The sequence below is a fragment of the Mytilus edulis genome, chromosome 1 (assembly GCF_963676685.1).
Source record: "Mytilus edulis chromosome 1, xbMytEdul2.2, whole genome shotgun sequence".
NCBI lineage: Eukaryota > Metazoa > Mollusca > Bivalvia > Mytilida > Mytilidae > Mytilus > Mytilus edulis.
Genome location: NC_092344.1, coordinates 23,697,005 through 23,721,705, shown reverse-complemented (window position 1 = coordinate 23,721,705; position 24,701 = coordinate 23,697,005). Strand labels below are relative to the sequence as shown.

The 24,701-nt window shown below is 35.4% G+C and overlaps 1 protein-coding gene and 1 long non-coding RNA gene across 2 annotated transcripts in view; one reads left to right on the top strand and one right to left on the bottom strand.

Annotated features, from left to right (window-relative positions):
* LOC139528498 (uncharacterized) overlaps positions 1 to 24,701 on the bottom strand; it is a 403,824-nt gene that overhangs the window by 295,018 nt on the left and 84,105 nt on the right. The window lies entirely within an intron of this gene.
* The window catches only part of LOC139528346 (uncharacterized), a 41,960-nt gene that overhangs the window by 781 nt on the left and 16,478 nt on the right, over positions 1 to 24,701 (top strand). The gene's annotated exons all lie outside the window — the stretch shown is intronic.

Below are 24,701 nucleotides of genomic sequence, written 5' to 3'. Positions count from 1 at the left end.
AGAAGAAATAAGTGTTTTAGATAGCATTCCCGACCAGATAAATAATTAGGAATTTAACACAAAGGCCGGATAGACAAAAAGTCTTACTTCTTCCATTGGTAATTATATTTTTTAAAAGAGGCCTTCCACCTCATTTTATTTCATTTCATTTCATTTCATTTTGTTTTATTTTTCTGTATTCTATTGTTCATTTGTAATATTCATACTATTTTAACATTACTACTTTTAAATTGTATTCTTGTTTACACTCCAGAAGTCTGTAGAGCTTTGAGGGGGGCGAGACCATTTTCGGGACGCCGGGATCGGCCTTTTTTAGCATCGGGAAACTGGGATTGCCTTGTTTAAAGATCGGGAATTCGGGATAGAAAAATATCGTGATACGGGAAATCCACGTTTTTAGCCACGGGAAATCGGGATTTGTATGTTGAAATATAACGGGATTGACAAAAAACTGTACCATGGACAGACAAAAATGCCATTTTCATTATACTTCAATCAGAATTCATCTGGAAACAGAGTAGATCCAGATCAGAGAAAAAAAAATTTAACAAAATTGTTCAAGTCACGGACTATCATGATTTTTTTATTTAAAAAAAATGTTTTCTACATAAAATAAGCTTATCTTTCTTCTTTTCTAAATTTTCCCAGTGTCGGTCGATCAGCTTCTTGTTGGTAATCAGTTGTGTAACTACATATGCCCTAAGTACGGTCATATATTCTAACAAGTGTCTTACCGTGCATCTGGTTTTTTTTTTATTATTTCATAATGTAAATCGTTTCGACTACTTAAGCATGGTTAAGTTGGAAATCTCATAAGTGACATTTGTAGTTTTGTTTGTGTCTGTAACTTGGTTCAGTGGTTTTCCGAATTGTGACTCAAAAAATTCAAATTTCTCTCCGTTACAAAACGATCCCAGTGCTTATCCTATAGGTTCTTGTATTGACTTGAACTAGAATTTGTCCATTTTTCTGACTGGCTACTGAAGATTTACGAGAACAAAAATGCTTATATGCAGCTTGACGTCACGTTTATATTGATAATACATATATTCGTATTTCTGGAGACCTAAACATAGTCAATAACTACAAGTTGAGACAACTTTTGTCCAAGGGTTCGAAATACAGAGAGCCACAGCCAATCAATTGGAAGCAGAACTTCAAACTTATAATGGATTCTTTTGAGGATTGTGCAAAAGACTGGGCATAAAGAGAAAAGGTTGAGGTTGACAATCTTTCGCAGTGGGTAAAATTAGTGAGGTCATTGATTCAGATAAGAGTAGGTAAGCTTTTAAAGGGTTTATTAGTACAAAAGCTCCTTCCATCTTTAAAGACCCTCGGGTCAAAGAGGAACTGTCTTGTCTCCATGACAAATATGTTGTTGTTCTAGCTGACAAACACTCATACACTTTTGTTTTTGTTTGCAAGAAACAATACATTGACTGCCTGATGAAGGAACTGGGGATAAATGTCACACTTGGAAATCTTACATATACACTTAAGTACGCTTACGAAGCAGGAGATCCTGGAAAACCACAAATCGGTTCTAATCTCCTTTGGTGTTAATCCAAAGAATGAATACCAGGATCTTCTATGATCTATCCTTATATTCCTAAGTTTACAAGAATACTTATAAGGAAAGGTATATTGCAGGTTCTTCTAAGTGTTCCACTTAAACCCTTTCTAAAGTTATTACTGCCATACTCACTGCAGTCAAAGAAGGACTACAGAAATATTCCGAAACGTCATATAGAGTTATTTGTGAATTTACAATCTCAATCATTAAAACATTGTACCAACATTAAAACCTTTAAGTGTTCAACTCTTTGTTGCCACTATTCCAAATACTAAACTTAAAGCTCGACTGAAAGAACTCGTCAGCTTGTGTTTCTTTAACAATAAGGGCAGTAGACGTTTTAAATATCTTGGACTATTCAGCTTAATACTTTGTAAAAAAAATCATATAGAGTAAGGGAAAAAATATACCGACGAGGATATACCGACGAGGATATCTCTGCCAAAATAATAATATATCCAAGTGAATTTGAAATTGAAGATACTACCAACACAGATAAATCTGCTTCATATTTAGACCTTTTTCTCGAAATGACTACTGATGCGCGGTAGGTTGAATACCAAAATTTATGACAAACGCGATGATTTTAATTTTCCTATAGTCACCTTTCCATTTCTGTATAGTAACATCCCAGCGGCACCAGCATATGCATATATGATACGTTACTCTAGAGCTAGCTCAAAGTAAGTTGATTTTGTTGAACGAGGAATACCGCAGCTTTCTCAAAAGTTGCTTAGACAGGCGACTATGAATCAATCAAATTAAGGTCATCACTCAAGAAATTTTACGGTCGCCTCACTAAGCTGATTGGCCATTATGACTAAAGTGTGTCAGAAATCATATCTGATATTCTTCCTGAGTCATAATAATCTTCTATCAATTCCGAACTGAACAAAGAAATAACACGACGGGTGCTTACCCTTACTGAGCACCTGAATTCACTCCCTATTTTAGTGGAATTCATGTTATTTCTTATTTATTATTCATATCTGTTGATGTAAATGTCCTTTGGTTTGGTGAGTCTTTGTTTACTCCTTGGTTTTGATTGTTATTGTCTTGTTACGCTGAAAGACTTTGAATATCAAGCATACCAGAGACGTTTAAATCGTAAGCATTGAAACTTTAAACTTTAAAATTGTGGAACAAATTTATCGGGATCGGGGTTTTTAACAAAATATATCCGGGATTTCGGGATTTCTTGATATTAAAACCGGGAAATCGGGATGAGACCCCCTCTAGCCCCCCCCCCCCCCCCCTTCAGCTTTATCACGTTTGTACAAAAGTTACCAGCAATATAGGCATCTAATAACATTTCCAGTCATAAGTATGGTAATCATAAATCAATCTATGGGTCAATAACATCAGATTATGTTAACAGAGAAAAATTCCTCTAAAATAACATATTTCAAGCCAAATGATAAAGGACCTTCAATAAAATTGGGAATGAAAACGGGGAAAATGTCAAAGAGAATACAACCCGACCAAAGAGCAGAAAACATGCCAGGACTTAGAATGGGTCTTCAACACAGCGAGCAAACCCTGTCTCGGGGTGCTGGCCCCTTAACAAAAATGTAACTGTTTTTATCCTGCAATTGGGTGTCCTACTATACCGATACAGCCCTACAGATATCGCTATGCTGTATCTGTATACTATATACTACCCCCTGCCGGACTGAGTATTGTTTGAACCTGTGTGACCTCAGAATGTGTATTCCAGTTGCATTCCAATGAAGATGACAATTGTCGATTTCAAAACTTGAATGTGTATGATTATGTTACAAAAGTCAACCATGTCAATTTCAGCATGCATGTTAAGTGAAATTCCATGTCAAGTCTGAAGCGTAGGACAACTCGTGCACTTCTGTTTCAAATTGGACAATGTTTTGTTATTTGTTTTTACTATTGAAAATAGTTGTTATGTTAAAATAGATAATTATTCATCTTGAGCGATGTATTATTGTTGATCATTCGAGATTCTTTTTTTGCGAACCCGTCTCCAGCGTAATGTGTGATTTTGATATTACTACGCTGGCCTCAAGGGTTCACAAATCGAAAATAAAGGCTAAATAAGTTAGTTTTTGTGTCTTTCAAAACACAAACAATAAACAGAATTAATTGCAGGATAAAGACAATAACTGTGTAGTGTCTTTAAATATCAGCTGTATTTGTACTCGGCTCGAAACAGGTGTTGTAGCTCGCTAAAAGCTCGCATACACCTTGTTTCCTAGCCTCATACAAATACAGCTGATATTTAAAGACACTAAACAGTTATTGTCTATATATCATCGAATAATTACATTAGATGTAAGTTTCATTATAATACGTTATTCTGATTGGCTAACATGTTATTCCGTAAACAATTGCATCAGACAATAACATTTATCATGCATGATGACACGAGGTCCCACAAAAAAGTGCACAGGTGAATTAAATAAAACTGGATAAAAATCGTGTTTTCATGATTTTAGCTAAAAAAATGTAATTATAAGTATTGAATACTTCTTTTTGAAACTTTATAGGGTTGTAAAAGCGTTGACCGTGCGTACATTTTTACAAAATGTACTTCGGTCAACGCTTTTACCACCCAATAAATTTACAAAAAGAAGCATTCAATTCTTAAATGAGATTCAGTACGGCATTTCTAGTAAAACACGCAACATCACGTGGTCCTTAGTTGACAGGAAATGCTTATGTTTAGCTTTCATAAAACAAGAAATCGTATGATGCCACTGATGGTCAACTAGTTCTTAGTTTAATTATTAAAAAGAAGATGTGATATGATTGCCAATGAGACAACTCTCAACAAGTGACCAAATTGACACAGAAATTATGAACTATATGTCACCGTACGACCTTTAACAATGAGCAAAGCTCATACCGGATAGTCAGCTATAAAAGGCCCAGAAATGACAATGTAAAACAATTCAAACGAGAAATTTAACGGCCTTATTTATATAAAAAAGAAAATAGAGGCTCTAAAGAGCATGTGTTGCTCACATTGGTCTATGTGAATATTAAACAAAGGAAGCAGATGGATTCATGACACAATTGTGTTTTGTTGATGGTGATGTGTTTAATCTTACTTTACTGAACATTCTTGCTGCTTACAATTATCTCTAACTATAATGAACTTGGCCCAGTAGTTTCAGTGGAAAATGTTAGTAAAAATTTACAAATTTTATGAAAATTGTTAAAAATTGACTATCATGACTATAAAGGACAATAACTCCTTAGGGGGTCAATTGACCATTTCGTTCATGTTGACTTATTTGTAAATCTTACTTTGCTGAACATTATTGCTATTTACAGTTTATCTTTATCTATGATAATATTCAAGATAATAACCAAAAACAGTAAAATTTCCTTAAAATTACCAATTTAGGGGCAGCAACCCAACAACGGGTTGTCCGATTCAATTGAAAATTACAGGGCAGATAGATATATGTTCTTTTTTTAGTCATGGCGGCCATTTTGGTTGGTTGGCCGGGTCATCGGACACATTTTTTAAACTAGATACCCCAATGATGAGTGTGGCCAAGTTTGGTTTAATTTGACCCAGTTGTTTCAGAGGAGAAGATTTTTGTAAAAGTTAACGACGCTGGACGACGGACGACGGACGCAAAGTGATGGGAAAATCTCACTTGGCCATTTGGGCCATGTGAGCTAAAAATGAACAAAAACAATTATGTAACACATAAACAAACGACAACCACTGAATTACAGACTCCTTATGTAGTGTTTAGTCATCTGAATCAGATGCACAGTTGCAAGTATTTCATGCATGTATGTATAGGACATATGCAATGTATACCATTAGCATATAGAATAAAAGTGGTTTGAGAAAAAACATGTGTTAAAAATTTAATATCAAATGAATCAAACAAATGATTAAAATACCTTTCCATAAATAAATAACTGCTGGATTTATTCATTTTAGTCTTTCAAAAATAAATCAGGGTATATTTTTTGTAGTATTTTAACTGTCCTTGAAAAGTGAACGTGCAATTATTTAAGCTAGGTTCACACTGCCAATCAGATCAACTCGATCAAGCCCGATGAAGCCAAATTACGTGATCGGGAGACTGGTCTGACTCAATCGACAAGAATGTTTGGGATAGTCTACCTTTCTCGTTATCGATCTGACTTTCTACCCGAGAGTTTTTGACATGTCAAAAACATTTGAGTAAGGATCGAGAACATAGTCACTATATATAACTTTATTTCCTCTATTATAGAGAGTAAGGATCGAGAACATAGTCACTATATATAACTTTATTTCCTCTATTATAGAGATTTGGTGTACATGAAATATATAAATCAGAAAATTACAAAATGCAAAGAATTAAAGTCACTGTTTAAAGTTAATATAAGAAAAATGAGCACTGTCTATGGTCTATAATATCGATAACGGACACATCTTCTACCGATTGTAGAAATCTCTGCAGATTTTTTCAACGTGACGAACACAAGTCTTAGAGAAAAAAGTTAATTCTTCATTTTTATAATTTATATGACGTATTGCAAGAGGGAATTGTTGTTGTGAATTAATGTGCCGAAAGACTGTCCATAAAAACACTGAACTGAATGGGATTAATGTTAATAATGTCTTGCCATAGATCATCTCTTTTGTCTTGAATAAAATCACAGGATACTAGTGAGTGTTCAACGATATTCAAGAAGAACTTTCCACATTTGTCACAAAGTAAATGTTCATCTTCATAACGTACTATAGAACATAAGTCAATACATACTTGGCGGAAGCACGAAGTTCCGGAAACTGTTTCGCAATTGTCCATGCTTTATGCGGTTTGATTGCAGAATGAATACGTCTAAACATATAAAAGTCATTATCGCATGAAATTCGGTAAGACCACCATGTTTCTTCACTTGCATTTATATTCTGATTTACAATAACTGACCAAAGTTTTTTTGATGGGAAAGAACCAGTATTTGCAAAATTAACAATATAATCTGTAATGTTATATTTTTCGGCTGCTTTATGTTGTCAGGTATAAAACCAAGTTGTTCTGGAACACATTTATGTTTGAATTCCATAAGTCTGCTTATCATTCTTCGTTTCGGTAACGCAGAAGACTTTAACCTACATAGTCTACCAAGTTTACATCTGTTGATAATGCTTTCAACTGAAAACCAACCTAGAAGACTTGTACATTTGTCAGAACGGGTTCGTTTTGGAAGTCCTTTAATAATTTTACACACAAATCTGTGAGATCTTTCTAACATCGTAAGTTCTGTTTGAGTCAAATTGTTCCATAACTCACAACCATATAGAGCTTTGCTGTAACATATTTGAAGTATTATCTTGGAACACGTCAAAGGGTTTAAAATTGATGGATGAATTCCAGAATTTAGAACTGAAAGAGCAGTTGATCGCAACACTCTACAAGCATTCAACGTCTGGTCCATTGATCTAAATTTACAGTTCATAAGAATACCGACATGTTTGGCAGACGTCACGAGTGGTACGATGTCATCATACAAAGTAAGATTGCTTGTAACATTCTTGTTCTTCTTTGAATAACGTAAGACGTTGCTTTTAGTCGGAGAAAAATTGAATGCCCACTTCTCGCTAAATGTCTGACAAATGTTAATAAGGTGTTGCATTCCTTTTTTTGTTGTTGAGAGTAACGCAATGTCGTCGGCTTGAACAGAGCTGCTTACACTGATATCTAGAAGAACGCATCCCAATTTAGAATTTTCAATGTCGCACAAAAGATCGTTTATGTATACTAAATATAACAGAGCTGATAAGACGCCACCTTGGCGAACGCCTCGTTTTAGTTCAAACCAACGAGTCTACCATTGAACAGTACAGAACTACGCATCTCACTGTATATTTCATCTATTAGCAGCCATAAATCACCGGTAACTCCATATTTATGCAGTTTATATAACAATGCATCATGCCATACGGTGTCGAAAGCTTTCGTGCTATCTAACAGCACAACTATAAAATCGCTGTTACGTTCAATATAATGACGAATCGGTTCTTGTAGGTTAAATGAAGCGTGGATACTTGATAATTCCTTTTGGTATGCCATCTGAGATTGATGTGGAAACTTAATGTGCAAGGAGTCGAATCGAGGATAAAGACACTTTTCGAATATCTTAGCAATACAACTTGTTAACGATATACGACGGTACGAATTGGGATCGGTTTTGTTTTTATTTCCACCTTTGAATAACGGTATAATTACACTTGTTTTCCAATCTAGAGGAGTATAACGTGTTTGTATTATTAGGTTGAATAGATTGCATAAGTGTTTTTGCAATGTTTTACCACCATATTTTATATGCTCATATGAAACGTTGTCTAAACCTGTAGATTTGTTGTTATATAAACATTTACAAATGTTGAAAATTTCTTCAAACTCAAATGGGTTAATTGGAACTTTGATTTCCTTCTGCGTTTGTCGTATTTTATTCACTTCGAATTTTACCAAATTTCTGTTTTCTGAATTTGTTAACTTGCTATCGAACTGAAAAAAGGATTCGAAATGGTCCGCCCATGCTTTGCATATTTCACTATCGTTTATATGAGTTATTCCATTGAAATTTAGTTCACGACAAAAAGTTTTCTGTTTACGTCTGCTTTTTAAGACCGACCATACATATCTTGATCATTGTCGATAGACTCTTCCATTCTGTTGGCAATGTTCATAATATGTTCGTTGTAAGCTTTATCCATTTCATTTCTGAAAGTCCGTTTTGCATGTTTGTAATCAGCAAAGAACTGATCGCTTCTATCGTGAATTTTCCCGTTCAGTATCCATAAACTGCGCTTATTTAACATTGTTTTGTGTGATAGATCTACGACTTTCGTCCAATAAGGCTTTATATGTTTCACAAATTGCTTATGTGGGAGTGTTTCCTTGTCAGCTTTTTGAACAGCAACTATAATAGTCTTATAGTAGAGCTCGATATCTTCTTTCGTCGCTGGTAGTAACGGCATTTGAACAGACCATAAAAATTGTGAGACTGCAAATGAATAGTCATTAACTGAATTCGTTTCTAACGCTTTGGTCCACGATACTTAGTCAGCCATACCACTTTCGTATAAGTTGTCACTATCAGCATGACATTGTTCAATTAGTAAAGTACACGCGATAGGCTTGTGATCAGAAACGTTAAAAATGCTTTCGTCTGGGACAAACACATTGTAAATATCTCGTGTATTTTCGTTATTTGTGACTATGTGATCTATCCCTGTTTTAGGACCATCCTCATTTAATAGATTGAAATGTACATACCGGACCTTTGGCAAATCCTAAACATGTAATGATATACTGTTATTGTCAATAAGGAGACTTTCAAGAAGTTGACTACGACGATCCTGAGTAAACGAATATCGTGGTCCACCAATCTTGCAATTGAAATCACCAAGAATATACACCGTTCCATGGTTCGAATACGATTTGTATGTGTCCATTAAGTATTCAAGTTTATTGACGAATGCTTCGTTGGGTTGTGTTATTGCTGGTAAGTATATGGACAGAAAAAATATACTAGGTAAATTAGGAAGTGTTTGTTCAATACCACATATCCTATTGCTATCAATTACTAATTCTGTGACATACGGAGATATAGTTTTAGAGATCATAATCGCAACACCTCCACGGGCGCTATAGTTATCAAAAGTACCAGGATTATAATTTTATACGCCAGACGCGCGTTTCGTCCACATAAGACTCATCAGTGACGCTCAGATCAAAATAGTTAAAAAGCCAAAACCCATACAAAGTTGAGGAGCATTGAGGACCCAAAATTCCAAAAAGTTGTATTTTTCAGGGCAGTGTTCATCGGCGCATTTTCCAAATACTAAATAGTTTTGTTTATCGATTGAATTAAGGAAGTGGAATTGTGATTTTCTCAGCCAGTGTTCAGATAAACAAATAACATCAATCTTATTACCATTTAAGAATTCTAGTAGATACGGTACTGCAGACATAATTCCGCGACAGTTCCAACATGCTATGTTTAAAGACATTTATGGATGTTCGGTCTTTGTAGATAGAAAACCTGACCATGGAAGCCATTCTTTTAGAAAAATGCCTTCAGGCCAAAAAGAAGGATCCCGTATTAAGCTTTCACATTGAGCATCGATATTAAGATGCGCAGAAGCTGTTCGTCGATTTTGTTTATCGAAATATCTTAAATGTGTTACATTAACACCTCTTGCAGCGAGATATTCACGCATAGATTCTTCACATGAATTGTGTTTGTCGATACCACCTACGTAGAATCTGGATACACGGTGTCTTGGTTTTTTTTTTTAACAAATCCACGAAATTGTCAACGGTTGTGGGATAACACATGGAAGTTGGAAAATGCACTTGTATATTTGTATTTTGTTCATTTCCTGTTATATTGTTGTTGGTGTTCTTGATTTTATTTTCTATTGAAGTAGACGGAGCTGGATTAACAATATTACTTTGTACATGTATGTCTTTGACTAAAACGGAAAATTCGTAAAATCAGAGGATCTGACGTGTTTTGTGTGTGAGTCAACTAGAGAATTGGAATGTTCATTAATAGAATTCCTTTGAATTGGTTTTAGTTTAAACATATTTATTTATAGTGGATTGGGAAACAAGTTTTACAACTTATATTAATCCCTTTCCACTTTGCGGGTGCGAGTGCTGCCTTGTAGCGGCATTAGCCTACTCTTTTTCGAAATCTACAAGGGTGTCTTTAACGTGCAAGAGATATGGCTCTCTCTTAACACGGGTCAGCCATTTATCGTCCCCGTCCGACGGACTATCATCGTTTCCTCAAGACCATACTCGCAAATGGTGTCAAGGGAGAGCCGAAAATTGAGTTCCTGAAATTTTCATCCCAAACGGGAATCGAACCAGGAACCTTTGTGTTAGTAGTCCGATGCGCTAACCACTACACCACGGCTTTGAATTGGCTCTTTGGACTGACTCAAATCGGATTCAATCACATTGTAATTATAGATCTAATGCTTCAGCTAAAGCTATAACTTGTTCAGATTCAGATTTTAGAATGTCTGCGTACGATTTTGTAGACTTGTCAAGGACTTTGACATTTTTCTCGGTGTTCATGATAAGCTTTGGCAAATCATTAATTGACTTCGCGTGAGAACAACAATCAGTATTTACTTTTTTGAGTTCATCGTCAAATTCTTTCAGCTTATCACTCATGATGTTTGTCTTTGTTTTCAGACTAACAACGCCTTGCGCTCGTGTATCACTTAGCTGGTTAATTCTACATGACTCAGATTTCACGCTTGAACGTAGTTCGTTAACGTCTAGTTTTACTGTTTTTTATTTTGTTTACATCTGTCGTCAACTGTTGAATGCTGTTTTCGTATTCATCAAGTTTGTTTCGGAAAGTTCCTGAACTTTTTTCAATTGCTAATTTATTTGATTTGCAGGTCATTTCCGCTTCGTGTGTAACGACACTCATGTTGTTAACTGTTTTAGCTAGGTTTTCGTTGTTATCTCGTAAGGATGAAATTTGATTCTGAAAGTTCCGTAACCGGTCATTGTTTTTCTGGTTGGAATTGAATAGTTGCTTGTTTTCTCGTACTAATACAGAGACGGTTTTATTAAGATATTCGATTTCCTGAGTGTAGTCGCCTTTCAATGTATTAATTTCTCTTTCTATGCGCAACGAGAGTCTCTTTCAGACACAAGTTCTGAAAAAATTCGCTAGAATGTGTTTAGTTATTTTCATCTGTTGTAGACATTTTTCGGGCACTTTGTGTATGCGAACGAGTATTAAGGGCTAAGGGCGCATGCGTGGAGGAAAGACGTAAATTTTTGACAGCTCCGATACTCACCAATATTTTAGGTTTCCTACAGATTCAAATTGTCCATAGCTCAATATTTTTGTCCCTTTTTGATAGATAACCTTTTACAAAACACTCATAGTGAATGTACATTGTATTTATTAGTTTTAAGAAAACAAACCTTTTTTTGTTTCTAAGGCCGCCAAAGGCGGTCACATGACAAGTATAAAAGTCATATGATCAAAACGGAAGTTGAGAAAATAAATCAAAACAAGAAAATCTTCAGAACAAAATAACAACACTCTGCTGCTTTTCCTTTATACTAACACGGCTATTTCAATTTCCTGTACTGCTTGGTAGCCGAGGATACGAAGATAAAGTGAACAAAGGTATATATTAATGATTAACATATGTTATTGTACAAAATTAAAATGCGACTTTACTATACTTTACTGATCACATCCTTTATATTGCTCATCTGCCATCATGCAAACTTCAAAACCATCTTTGAAAAAGAGGAGCATGAACACACACATGATCAGAAAACACTCAGTTCAATAACAAACTTAGCAAGTCTGAAATTAAAAGTAAATAAATGCAGACCAGTAAATAAATATTTATTCATTATTCTACTTGCAAATGCCTTCGATACTGAAACAAAAACAGTGCCTAGAAGTACTAGATGGCCATGTGGTACTTGTAACAAAGTAGTTACCTGGAAGCACAAAGCTGTATGTTGTGACAGCTGTGATGCCTGGTTCCATAAATTTATGGATGCAAGCAACATCTCGTGGGAGTGCTTACAATGTGGTATATCAAATTTTTCAACATCATTATTTACCTCCACATACTCAATAGATACAGAAAATCAGTATTCTGATCTTAGTAAATGCTCAGACTTGAGCAGCCCAGGTGTACCAAATGCAACATCATCACCTATAGAATTACCGGTACATAAAAACAACAAGGGTTCACAACAGAAAAAGCAAAATTCCAAAATAAGAAAACCAATAAGAGTAATCAATGTATATTTCCAATCACTTTGCAATAAAAAACCTGATCTACTAGAAATAATCAATTCATGTAAACCAGACATTATCATAGGTACAGAGACATGGCTAGACAAGTCAACACCATCAACTGACTTTTTTCATAGCAACTTGTACAATGTATACAGAAATGATAGACCAACAAACAACAAAAATCAAAGTCATGGTGGTGTTCTAACAGCTATCACCAAAGAGTTTATTAGTTCTGAAATTGTAGAACTTAAAACAGATTGCGAAATAGTATGGGCAGAAATAAACATTTCTGGTACAAAAAAGATCTGTGTTGGTAGTTAATATAGACCCCCATCAGATAAAGGTACATCTTTAGAACAACTCAACATCTCCTTAAATAGACTAGATAATACAACAACCACAAATATATGGTTAGGAGAGGACTTTAACCTTGGACACATAGACTGGTCAATACCAGCATTCATATTAGGCAAATCAGATGCTAAACAGCATCAGCTATTACTAGACATAATATCAAATTATTACTTGCACCAAGCCACAGACAAACCAACACGTAAAGACAGAATACTAGATATCATTCTTGTAAACAATCCAACTAGTATAAACAAACTTAACACTTTACCACCTATTTGCTCAGCAGATCACGATATAGTTTATGCAGAAATGGACACCTGGCTTAAAAGAGTAAGAGAAACACCAAGAAAAATACTTAAATATAAAGAGGCAAACTGGAACAACATAAAAAATGACCTCACTACAACACTTAATACCATCAATAAATTGTTTGACTCGAGTGATGCAGATACACTACGGAACACCTTCAAAAACGATCTTCTCAAATCAATAGAGTCAAATGTACCTCACAAAATGCTCACATACAAGCATAGACTACCGTGGATAAATAACAACCTTAGGAAACTCATTAACAAGAAAAATAAGTGTTATAAAAACAGAAATAGAAACCCTTCTAAATACAAGAAACTAAAACAAACAGTACAAAAAGAACAAAGGAAGGCATACTGGAACTACATAGAACAAATTATTTGTGATTTACCAATCAACGAACCGGACCAACATCAGTCCACAAACACAAAACCACAAAACGTTTATTTCAGTTCATCAAAAGCACTAGAAATGATAATACAGGAATTGCACCTTTGAAAAAAGACGGTGTACTTATTACAGACACTACTGAAAAAACAGATATTCTTAACCAACAATTTCAGTCAGTATTTACAAAGGAACCACCACCTAATATTCCTGATAAGGGTCCAAGCCCATACACAAAAATGCCAGAAATAAACATCACTACACCAGGTGTTGAAAAATTGTTACATAAACTAAATCCACACAAAGCAAGTGGTCCAGATAGCATCAGTGGACGTGTATTAAAAGAACTAAAAGCACAAATAGTACCTATCCTTACCACCATATTTACCAAAGCTCTGGAATCGGGAAAAACACCAAAAGACTGGAAACATGCAATTGTTGCACCAGCATTTAAAAAGGGTGAACGATACAAGGCTGAAAATTATAGACCAATTTCACTCACTTGTATTTGTTGTAAGTTGATGGAACATATAGTGACAAGTAACATCATGAACTATTTAGAGGCAAATAACATACTATACGACCTCCAACATGGTTTCCGAAAATCTAGATCATGCGAATCACAACTTATTCAATTTATACAAGAACTTCATAACAACAACAGCAAAAATATACAAACAGACCTCATTATTATGGATTTTGCCAAGGCCTTTGATAAGGTTCCCCACAACCGTCTACTCTACAAACTAAAATACTATGGCATTCAAGGTAACACTCTAAAATGGATTCAGGCTTTCTTATCAGACCGTACACAAACAGTGGTAATAGACGGAATAACATCAAATACAGCACCAGTAACATCAGGTGTCCCCCCAAGGAACTGTCCTTGGGCCTATACTCTTTTTAATTTACATTACAGCTATTACATTAATGCTAGCAAGACAAATCTTTGTTTGGCTTGCTTGCTTTGCTTGTATCAATGTTTGCTCAAGCATGGCAATTAAGATAGGCGGGGCTTCAGCTTGTATACATCGTACTTAAATTTTATAGGGCGTTATGTTTGAGGTTAAGGACACTAAATTTTAAAACATCACAAGATGACAAATATAAAGTGCAATCGTAGAAATGGCAGCCAAAAACAATGCATTTGTTTTCCCTCGAAGATATGCATTTTCATCATCAATCATAAAAGACTGCCGTAAAGTACTTGTAGTAAAACAAAATAGCTATTCGAACACACCTACTCTGATTTTGTGATTCATTACATAGATATTTTATTTGACCCATATATTTCATCTTTTAGTACTGTGCTTTGTTTATGTTATAAAGTCAAGCTGTAGCTTTGCTATATAAAAATGATAGGATCTGAAGCGAGATGGTGTATCAAGTATTCTTGCTTTGTACGTTGTAGATGACCTGTCCGTTTTACTCAAAAACATACATGTACAAAGTAATATTGTTAATCCAGCTCCATCTACTTCAATAGAAAATAAAATCAAGAACACCAACAACAATATAACAGGAAATGAACAAAATACAAATATACAAGTGCATTTTCCAACTTCCATGTGTTATCCCACAACCGTTGACAATTTCGTGGATTTGTTAAAACAAAAAAAACACCGTGTATCCAGATTCTACGTAGGTGGTATCGACAAACACAATTCATGTGAAGAATCTATGCGTGAATAGAACAGCTTCTGCGCAACTTGATATCGATGCTCAATGTGAAAGCTTAATAAGGGATCCTTCTTTTTGGCCTGAAGGCATTTTTCTAAAAGAATGGCTTTCATGGTCAGGTTTTCTATCTACAAAGACCGAACATCCATAAATGTCTTTAAACATAGCATGTTGGAACTGTCGCGGAATTATGTCTGCAGTACCGTATCTACTAGAATTCTTAAATGGTAATAAGATTGATGTTATTTGTTTATCTGAACACTGGCTTAGAAAATCACAATTCCACTTCCTAAATTCAATCGATAAACAAAACTATTTAGTATTTGGAAAATGCGCCGATGAACACTGCCCTGAAAAATACAACTTTTTGGAATGTTGGGTCATCAATGCTCCTCAACTTTGTATGGGTTTTGGCTTTTTAACTATTTTGATCTGAGCGTCACTGATGAGTCTTATGTGGACGAAACGCGCGTCTGGCGTATACAATTATAATCCTGGTACTTTTGATAACTATAGCGCCCGTGGAGGTGTTGCGATTATGATCTATAAAACTATATCTCCGTATGTCACAGAATTAGTAATTGATAACAATAGGATATGTGGTATTGAACAAAAACTTCCTAATTTACCTAGTATATTTTTTCTGTCCATATACTTACCAGCAATAACACAACCCAACGAAGCATTCGTCAATGAACTTGAATACTTAATGGACACATACAAATCGTATTCGAACCATGGAACGGTGTTTATTCTTGGTGATTTCAATTGCAAGATTGGTGGACCACGATATTCGTTTACTCAGGATCGTCGTAGTCAACTTCTTGAAAGTCTCCTTATTGACAATTACAGTATATCATTACATGTTCAGGACTTTGCCAAAGGTCCGGTATGTATATTTCAATCTATTAAATGAGGATGGTCCTAAAACAGGGATAGATCACATAGTCACAAATAACGAAAATACACGAGATATTTACAATGTGTTTGTCCCAGACGAAAGCATTTTTAACGTTTCTGATCACAAGCCTATCGCGTGTACTTTACTAATTGAACAATGTCATGCTGATAGTGACAACTTAGACGAAAGTGTTATGGCTGACAAAGTATCGTGGACCAAAGCGTTAGAAACGAATTCAGTTAATGACTATTCATTTGCAGTCTCACAATTGTTATGGTCTGTTCAAATGCCGTTACTACACGCGACGAACGAGAGGATATCGAGCTCTACTATGTCGGAAAATACGCGAAGTACTAACATTACGTTATGGTAACGTTGTTACCATAACGCTTTACTGTGTGACGTTATATTATATGCATTAGCTATCACAACGATTAAACGTATAGAAAACACAACGCATGATTTACTTAGATTATTCAACATTTAATGGTGCCGTAACCTTTGGATATATATGGATTCAAAGCTGAAGTCAGTTCGTGCTGGACACAAAGGAGCCGTCACGAAGCTACTGGTGAAATTCAACGAGTTAAAGTCAAAAATAGACACAGAAGTTGACGAAGTGAAAGCCCTTGATGATGCTGTCACGCAGAAACAGAAAACATTGATTGACCTGAATAACAGACTTTTGGAACAGACATCGGAGGAAAATCTGGAGCAGGAAATCACCGACTCAGATGAGTATATGTACGAACTTGATTGCAAAATTAGACAAATTCGGAAATTCATTAAGTCCTTTGAAACAAATATAATTTCGCATGATACTGTTGGTCCTTCAACGAGCAGACTTAACCCTGACGCATATAATTTCACACCCGAAGCTAGAGTTAATATGAACACATGTGCTATAGATTCTATGAACCAGCAGTATTCAATTCACGCCCCTGCAGTGCATACCCGTCCGTCAGAGAATGTCATGTTTCAAGTCCCGTCAGAACCGAGATCTTCAAAATCTAATTACCATAGGCTTCCAAAGTTAGACTTACCCTATTTTAATGGAGATATTATCAAGTGGCAGACATTTTGGGATTGTTTCGAGTCATCGATACACGACAACGACACATTAACGCCAATCCAAAAGTTTAATTATCTGAAAGCCCAGCTGGAGGGAAGCGCCGCGCAAACAGTAGAGGGATTCGCTTTGACAAATGGTAACTACGAAACCGCAGTCAACCTTCTCAGAGATCGGTTCGGACAGCCTAGCAAACTGATACATGCTTACATGAAAGCACTCATGAATTTACCCGCACCGACAAATGATGCTTTCAGTTTGAGGTCTTACGGAGACAGATTAGAATCATACGTACGAGGATTAAAGTCACTTGGTCAAACACCAGAGATGTATGGTTCGCTTTTGGTACCTGTAGTTTTGGACAAGTTACCGATTGACATAAGAAAGAATATTGCAAGAGAACACGGAAGAGATAATTTGATATTAGATAATCTACGCAAATCTATAACTAAAGAGATCGACATACTCGAAGCTGGAGAAGGAGTCACAGATTCAGACAGATTGTACGCTACTGCATTTTTCATGGGTACGCAATCACATTCATACAAGGGCAAATTCACAGACACACATCAGAAGACAAATACACGTACATGTATTTTCTGTTCAGGTGAGCACTATCCGACGGAGTGCTCTGAAGTAACAGACGCAAACGCTAGAAATCAAATCGTAAAACAGAAACAGTTATGCTTTAACTGTTTAGGGTCACACCGAGTGGCCGCATGCAAGTCTACTAAACGATGTAAAAAGTGTAACGGAATGCATCTTACTAGCATATGTAGAGGCAAAGAGGTAATTCCAGGTACGACACCGGAGCATACAACACAACAGTCATCAGTAAACAAAGTTGAAACACCAAACGAGACTAGAGTAATGTATTCATCACAACAGAATCACAACATTCTCCTGAAAACAGCAATGGCACCAGTTGTATATAACGACCAAGAAGTAGAATGTAACATCTTATTTGACGAGGGAGCACAGTGTTCTTTTATAACTCAGAAACTAGCTGATCAATTAGAAATAAAACCCACAGAAAAAGTAAGCATTCAACTGTCTGCGTTCGGAGATTTATCTCAGAAAGTTCGTAACTTAGACACTACAACAATACAACTACAGACCGACACAGGAGAAAAGGTGCATATTAATACACTCATTGTTCCAGAAATTGCCGTCCCAATTAAGAACAATATTTCCCTGACTACAAGGAGCTTGCCACACTTTAGAGAACTTAAACTTGCACATTCTATGCAAAGTACAGAACGTTTCGTAATTGACTTTCTCATAGGCGCCGACCACTATTAGGACATTCTCGAGGATAAAGTAATTAGAGGAAACGGACCCACCGCTGTTCAGTCAAAGATCGGATATCTATTATCAGGACCGATCAATAGAAACATCAACCAGCCATCAACAGTTCTTGTAAACGTCATCGCACACAAGAACACAACTATTGATAACGAGAAAGGCAATTCCACAGAAGGGTTGTCTCAGAAACATAACCATCAAGATGATGTACCTTCAGGTATGATCGTTACCAAAAGAAGACCATTTGAGGAAAACATCCAAGGAAGTGACTATCTACCAAGACCGCCCGAACGAACACACCCTCAACTGGTGGAGTCAAGAAGCCACATAGATACAGGACAGAAACTTATAATGAAAGAAATTTACAGCTGAGCCTGAAATTACCGTGTGTGCTAGAAGGAACATCCATGAATGGACTAAAAGATAAACTGTAATTGTGTTCAGTCAAGGTTAAGGAACTAGATTATTTTATTTGAGATGGACATTAATTTTAAATTATTTATCTGTATTGTGAATTTTACATTTGTTTAATTGTCGTTACATATTTCACTTTTGTCGGCCCCCAGAATGTCGGAAAATACGCGAAGTACTAACATTACGTTATGGTAACGTTGTTACCATAACGCTATACTGTGTGACGTTATATTATATGCATTAGCTATCACAACGATTAAACGTATAGAAAACACAACGCATGATTTACTTAGATTATTCAACATACTATAAGACTATTATAGTTGCTGTTCAAAAAGCTGACAAGGAAACACTCCCACATAAGCAATTTTTGAAACATATAAAGCCTGATTGGACGAAAGTCGTAGATTTATCACACAAAACAATGTTAAATAAGCGCAGTTTATGGATACTGAACGGGAAAATTCACGATAGAAGCGATCAGTTCTTTGCTGATTACAAACATGCAAAACGGACTTTCAGAAATGAAATGGATAAAGCTTACAACGAACATATTATGAACATTGCCAACAGAATGGAAGAGTCTATCGACAAGGATCAAAGATATGTATGGTCGGTCTTAAAAAGCAGACGTTAACAGAAAACTTTTTGTCGTGAACTAAATTTCAATGGAATAACTCATATAAACGATAGTGAAATATGCAAAGCATGGGCGGACCATTTCGAATCCTTTTTTCAGTTCGATAGCAAGTTAACAAATTCAGAAAACAGAAATTTGGTAAAACTCGAAGTGAATAAAATACGACAAACGCAGAAGGAAATCAAAGTTCCAATTAACCCATTTGAGTTTGAAGAAATTTTCAACATTTGTAGATGTTTATGTAACAACAAATCTACAGGTTTAGACAACGTTTCTTATGAGCATATAAAATATGGTGGTAAAACATTGCAAAAACCACTTATGCAATCTATTGAACCTAATAATACAAACACGTTATACTCCTCTAGATTGGAAAACAAGTGTAATTATACCGTTATTCAAAGGTGGAAATAAAAACAAAACCGATCCCAATTCGTACCGTGGTATATCGTTAACAAGTTGTATTGCTAAGATATTCGAAAAGTCTCTTTATCCTCGATTCGACTCCTTGTACATAAAGTTTCCACATCAATCTCAGATGGCATACCAAAAGGAATTATCAAGTATCCACGCTTCATTTAACTTACAAGAATCGATTCGTCATTATATTGAACGTAACAGCGATGTTATAGTTGTGCTGTTAGATAGCACGAAAGCTTTCGACTCCGTATGGCATGATGCATTGTTTTATGAACTGCATAAATATGGAGTTACCGGTGATTTATGGCTGCTCATAGATGAAATATACAGTGAGATGCGTAGTTCTGTACTGTTCAATGGTGGGCTCGTTGGTTTGAACTAAAACGAGGCGTTCGCCAAGGTGGCGTCTTATCAGCTCTGTTATATTTAGTATACAAAAACGATCTTTTGTGCGACATTGAAAATTCTAAATTGGGATGCGTTCTTCTAGATATCAGTGTAAGCAGCTCTGTTCAAGCCGACGACATTGCGTTACCCTCAACAACAGAAAAAGGAATGCAACACCTTATTAACATTTGTCAGACATATAGCGAGAAGTGGGCATTCAAATTTTCTCCGACTAAAAGCAACGTCTTACGTTATTCAAAGAAGAACAAGAATGTTACAAGCAATCTTACTTTATATGATGACATCATACCACTCGTGACGTCTGCCAAACATGTCGGTATTATTTTGAACTGTAAATTTAAATCAATGGACCAGACGTTGAATGCTTGTAGAGTGTTGCGATCAACTGCTCTTTCAGTTCTAAATTCTGGAATTCATCCATCAATTTTAAACCCTTTGACGTGTTCCAAGATAATACTTCAAATATGTTACAGCAAAGCTCTATATGGTTGTGAGTTATGGAACAATTTGACTCAAACAGAACTTACGATGTTAGAAAGATCTCACAGATTTGTGTGTAAAATTATTAAAGGACTTCCAAAACGAACCCGTTCTGACAAATGTACAAGTCTTCTAGGTTGGTTTTCAGTTGAAAGCATTATCAACAGATGTAAACTTTTATTTTTTGGTAGACTTTGTAGGTTAAAGTCTTCTGCGTTACCGAAACGAATAATGATAAGCAGACTTATGGAATTCAAACATAAATGTGTTCCAGAACAACTTGGTTTTATACCTGACAACATAAAGCAGCCGAAAAATATAACATTACAGATTATATTGTTAATTTTGCAAATACTGGTTCTTTCCCATCAAAAAAACTTTGGTCAGTTATTGTAAATCAGAATATAAATGCAAGTGAAGAAACATGGTGGTCTTACCGAATTTCATGCGATAATGACTTTTATATGTTTAGACGTATTCATTCTGCAATCAAACCGCATAAAGCATGGACAATTGCGAAACAGTTTCCGGAACTTCGTGCCTCCGCCAAGTATGTTATTGACTTATGTTCTATAGTACGTTATGAAGATGAACATTTACTTTGGAGCAACTATATCACCAAGATCTAACCCAGCTGCTGTTGCTGCTGCTGCTGTTGCTGCTGCTGCTGCTGCGAGGTTAGATCTTGGCGATATAGTTGCTCATCTGAAGAATGCTAACTTCTCATATGTCTTTGAAGATTTGTTTTGAAAACCCAAAGGACATGACTACGACTATCTTGGAAAGGGCGTTGTGTTAATCGGATATCCAAGTAGGCTACGAATTTTCCGCTACTTATTTCACATAAATTCCTATTTATTGCTTTTAAATTATAGGAGATGTAATGCTTTTCCGGCGTTAATACAAAACTTTTATTTATAGTACAATGTATTATCATGTATATGCAAATACTGTAGGAAGTCATATGTATTCTAGTGTTTTATATTGTCATCATGTGTAATGAATGTGTTGGCGTTATAGCTAAATTTAAGGTATTGGCTTTGCTTGTTATTAAATTTAAAGGATGTATGGTGACCTATAGCTAGTATTGCTCTCATCTACATTTGTAAGACATTTATATAGTAGATAGTTGTCTCATTGGAGATCATTCCACACTTATAGCTTATTTTTATACTATCAAAACTACAGCTTTTTTTTACCAGATTTTGTATAAAAGTGACACCTAACATCCACGTATTCCAACATCAATCCGAATTCCGATAGCAAACAATCTTATTCGGAAGACTCCGTAGACATATTATAAGAACTTCATTGTAAATATTACAAAATATTGATCACATGATGCTAGTATTACTAGACTTGCAATTGTTGTACATCAATCCGACACTAATTTAGTTTTTCTGCGGTTTTTGTATTATATGCTAATGATAAATGTATAACATTTATGAAAGGGTTTAAGCATTTTATGCCCGCCATCATCAGGGATTTACCTATATCAATTTATGTTAATATTGTCGTTGTCAATAGGTCTGCAATATTTTTATGCTTTTTATAAGCTATTATTGGTTTGCTTGAAAATATTTCGTTGCAAACTGCATCCTGTTTTAGTAGATCTCAATGTTTACTAATGCATTGTTTTAATTTATGAATGCATGGATTAAATTTCGTTGCCAATACTAAAGGAACTTCCATTGTGTTTTGTTTGGCCTTTTTTTCTGACTAAATCAGATATATTACATGATAATGCCTCAGTTATGTACTTTTCGATTGCAATATCCTTGTATCCTCTCTTTATTAAGGTCAATCGTAACTGTAACAAAATATATTGTAAATCAACACCATGATTTGTTGTTCTAACGTATCTGATAACTTTGCCATTGATAAACCCTGCAAACACATGTCTACCGTGACAGCGTTTACGATCTAGACAAAGGAAGGCATTTGTCGGTTTAAAGTGTGTTTTCACATCCAAAATAATTTCATTAGAAAATTTTGTTCCTTTGAAAATATTAACATCAAGAAAAATTATTTCTTTAGATGAGAATTCTAGTGTGAATTTCAGGAACGGATGATGATTATTTGCTAACTCTAGCAAATCCTGCATTTCCTTCCAATCGCCATGATATATTAATATAATACCATGCCGATACCTTCCATAGAAAAATTTATTTTTTCTATGTTCAAACTACGAAAGAATTTCTTTCATAATTTTATACATGAGTATATCACAGATTTCCGTGCTTGGCACTACTCCTATCACGGCTCCTATTATTTGCTTATAAAGCCGTCCATAAAAATTGATAATGTTGTTCTCTAAAATTGATCTAAGGAAATAGATTAAATCATTCGTAGGTGGGCATTTGATTTTGTAATCTGATTTATCAAACTGATCATACGAAATTCTAACTGCCGATAATAATTCATCAATCGGGCAATTAGTGTACAGTGAAACTACATCAAAACTACACAGCCAGTAATCTGCATTAGGCTTAACTCTTTCCAACTTGTATATTACATTAGACTTATCCTTTATATACGTATGTTGTTTTTGTACCATAGGTACTAAAACATAATCGATATCGCATCCAATAGATTCTGTGACAGTACAAATCTGAGATATGATTGCCCGACATGGTGGCATTATGTTATCAATGTTAAACCATATTTATTGATTTTTACTTATCCCGATTCATTTAATCGGTGTATTTTAGGCAAGATATACATATACCCAGGCCCATACTCAATTTGATTACCATTATTAAGGTAATTAAATGTGGCGTAATCTATAACACCTTTGGTGTACATCCCTTTGACATATGTATTGATAATACATCTAAGTGCTTTTAGGTCAAAGTTTTCCAATTTGGTGTAATGTTGTGTACTTAATTGGCGATCGCCTTTAAGATGGGAATTGACCTTATCTAAAATAACATCATTGTTACTTTTATCGGCTTTCTTTATGATTAATGCCTCATCATTTTACAGAGAAAAAATGCCGAACCTCTGTGAAAGATTGTTTCGAAATTTTCGAATTTGCATTGAAGATAGTTCGTGCTTTGTATTGAACAGGTAATTTCCAAGGGTGTTGCAGGTTAAAGGTGGCATGTGTCCAGAGTGAACCCTGAAGGGAGGAATTTCACCCTACACTACCCTTACAGAAAAGTCAATAAAAAATACTCTACTGCAAAACTTTTGTCTGCACTAGGTGCTAAAGGAAGCTCGGTAGCTGATGTCTACTTGATAAAAAATCCAGAGTGTTGTTCGGCTTAGCTTATTCTTTAAGAAGTCCAAAGTTGTTGTCGGACATCCTATCCCACCCTTACAGATAGGTTAATAAAAACAATGTTCTACGCAATACTTTTGTCCGCACTAGGTGCAAAGGGAAGCTGGATAGCTGATGTCTACTTGATAAATAATCCAGGGTGTTGTTCGGCTTAATTTTTTTTTAACTAGGTTCAAAGTTGAGGTCGGACACCCTATCCCATCCTTACAGAAAAGTTAATAAAACGTGTTCTACGACAATACTTTTGTCTGCACTAGGTGCAAAGGGAAGTAAAGTAGCTAAGGTCTACTTGAGAAAAATCCAGGGTGTTGTTCGGATTAGTTATGTTTTTAAGTTGGTCCACAGTTGGGGTCTGACACCCTAACCCACTCTTACAGAAAAGTTAATTAAAAATGTTCTACGGCAATACTTTTGGCTCAACTAGGTGCAAGGAGAAGCTGGGTAGCTGAGGTCTACTTGAAAAAAATCCAGGGTGTTGTTCGGCTTAGTTTTGTTTGTAAGTAGGTCCACAGTTGGGTCTGACACCCAAACCCACCCTTACAGAAAAAGTTAATTAAAAATGTTCTACGGCAATACTTTTGTCTGCACTTGTTGCAAATGGAAGCTTAGTAGCTGATGTCTACATGATGAAAAATTCAGGGTTCGGCTTAATTCTTTTTTTTTTTACTAGGTCCAAAGTTG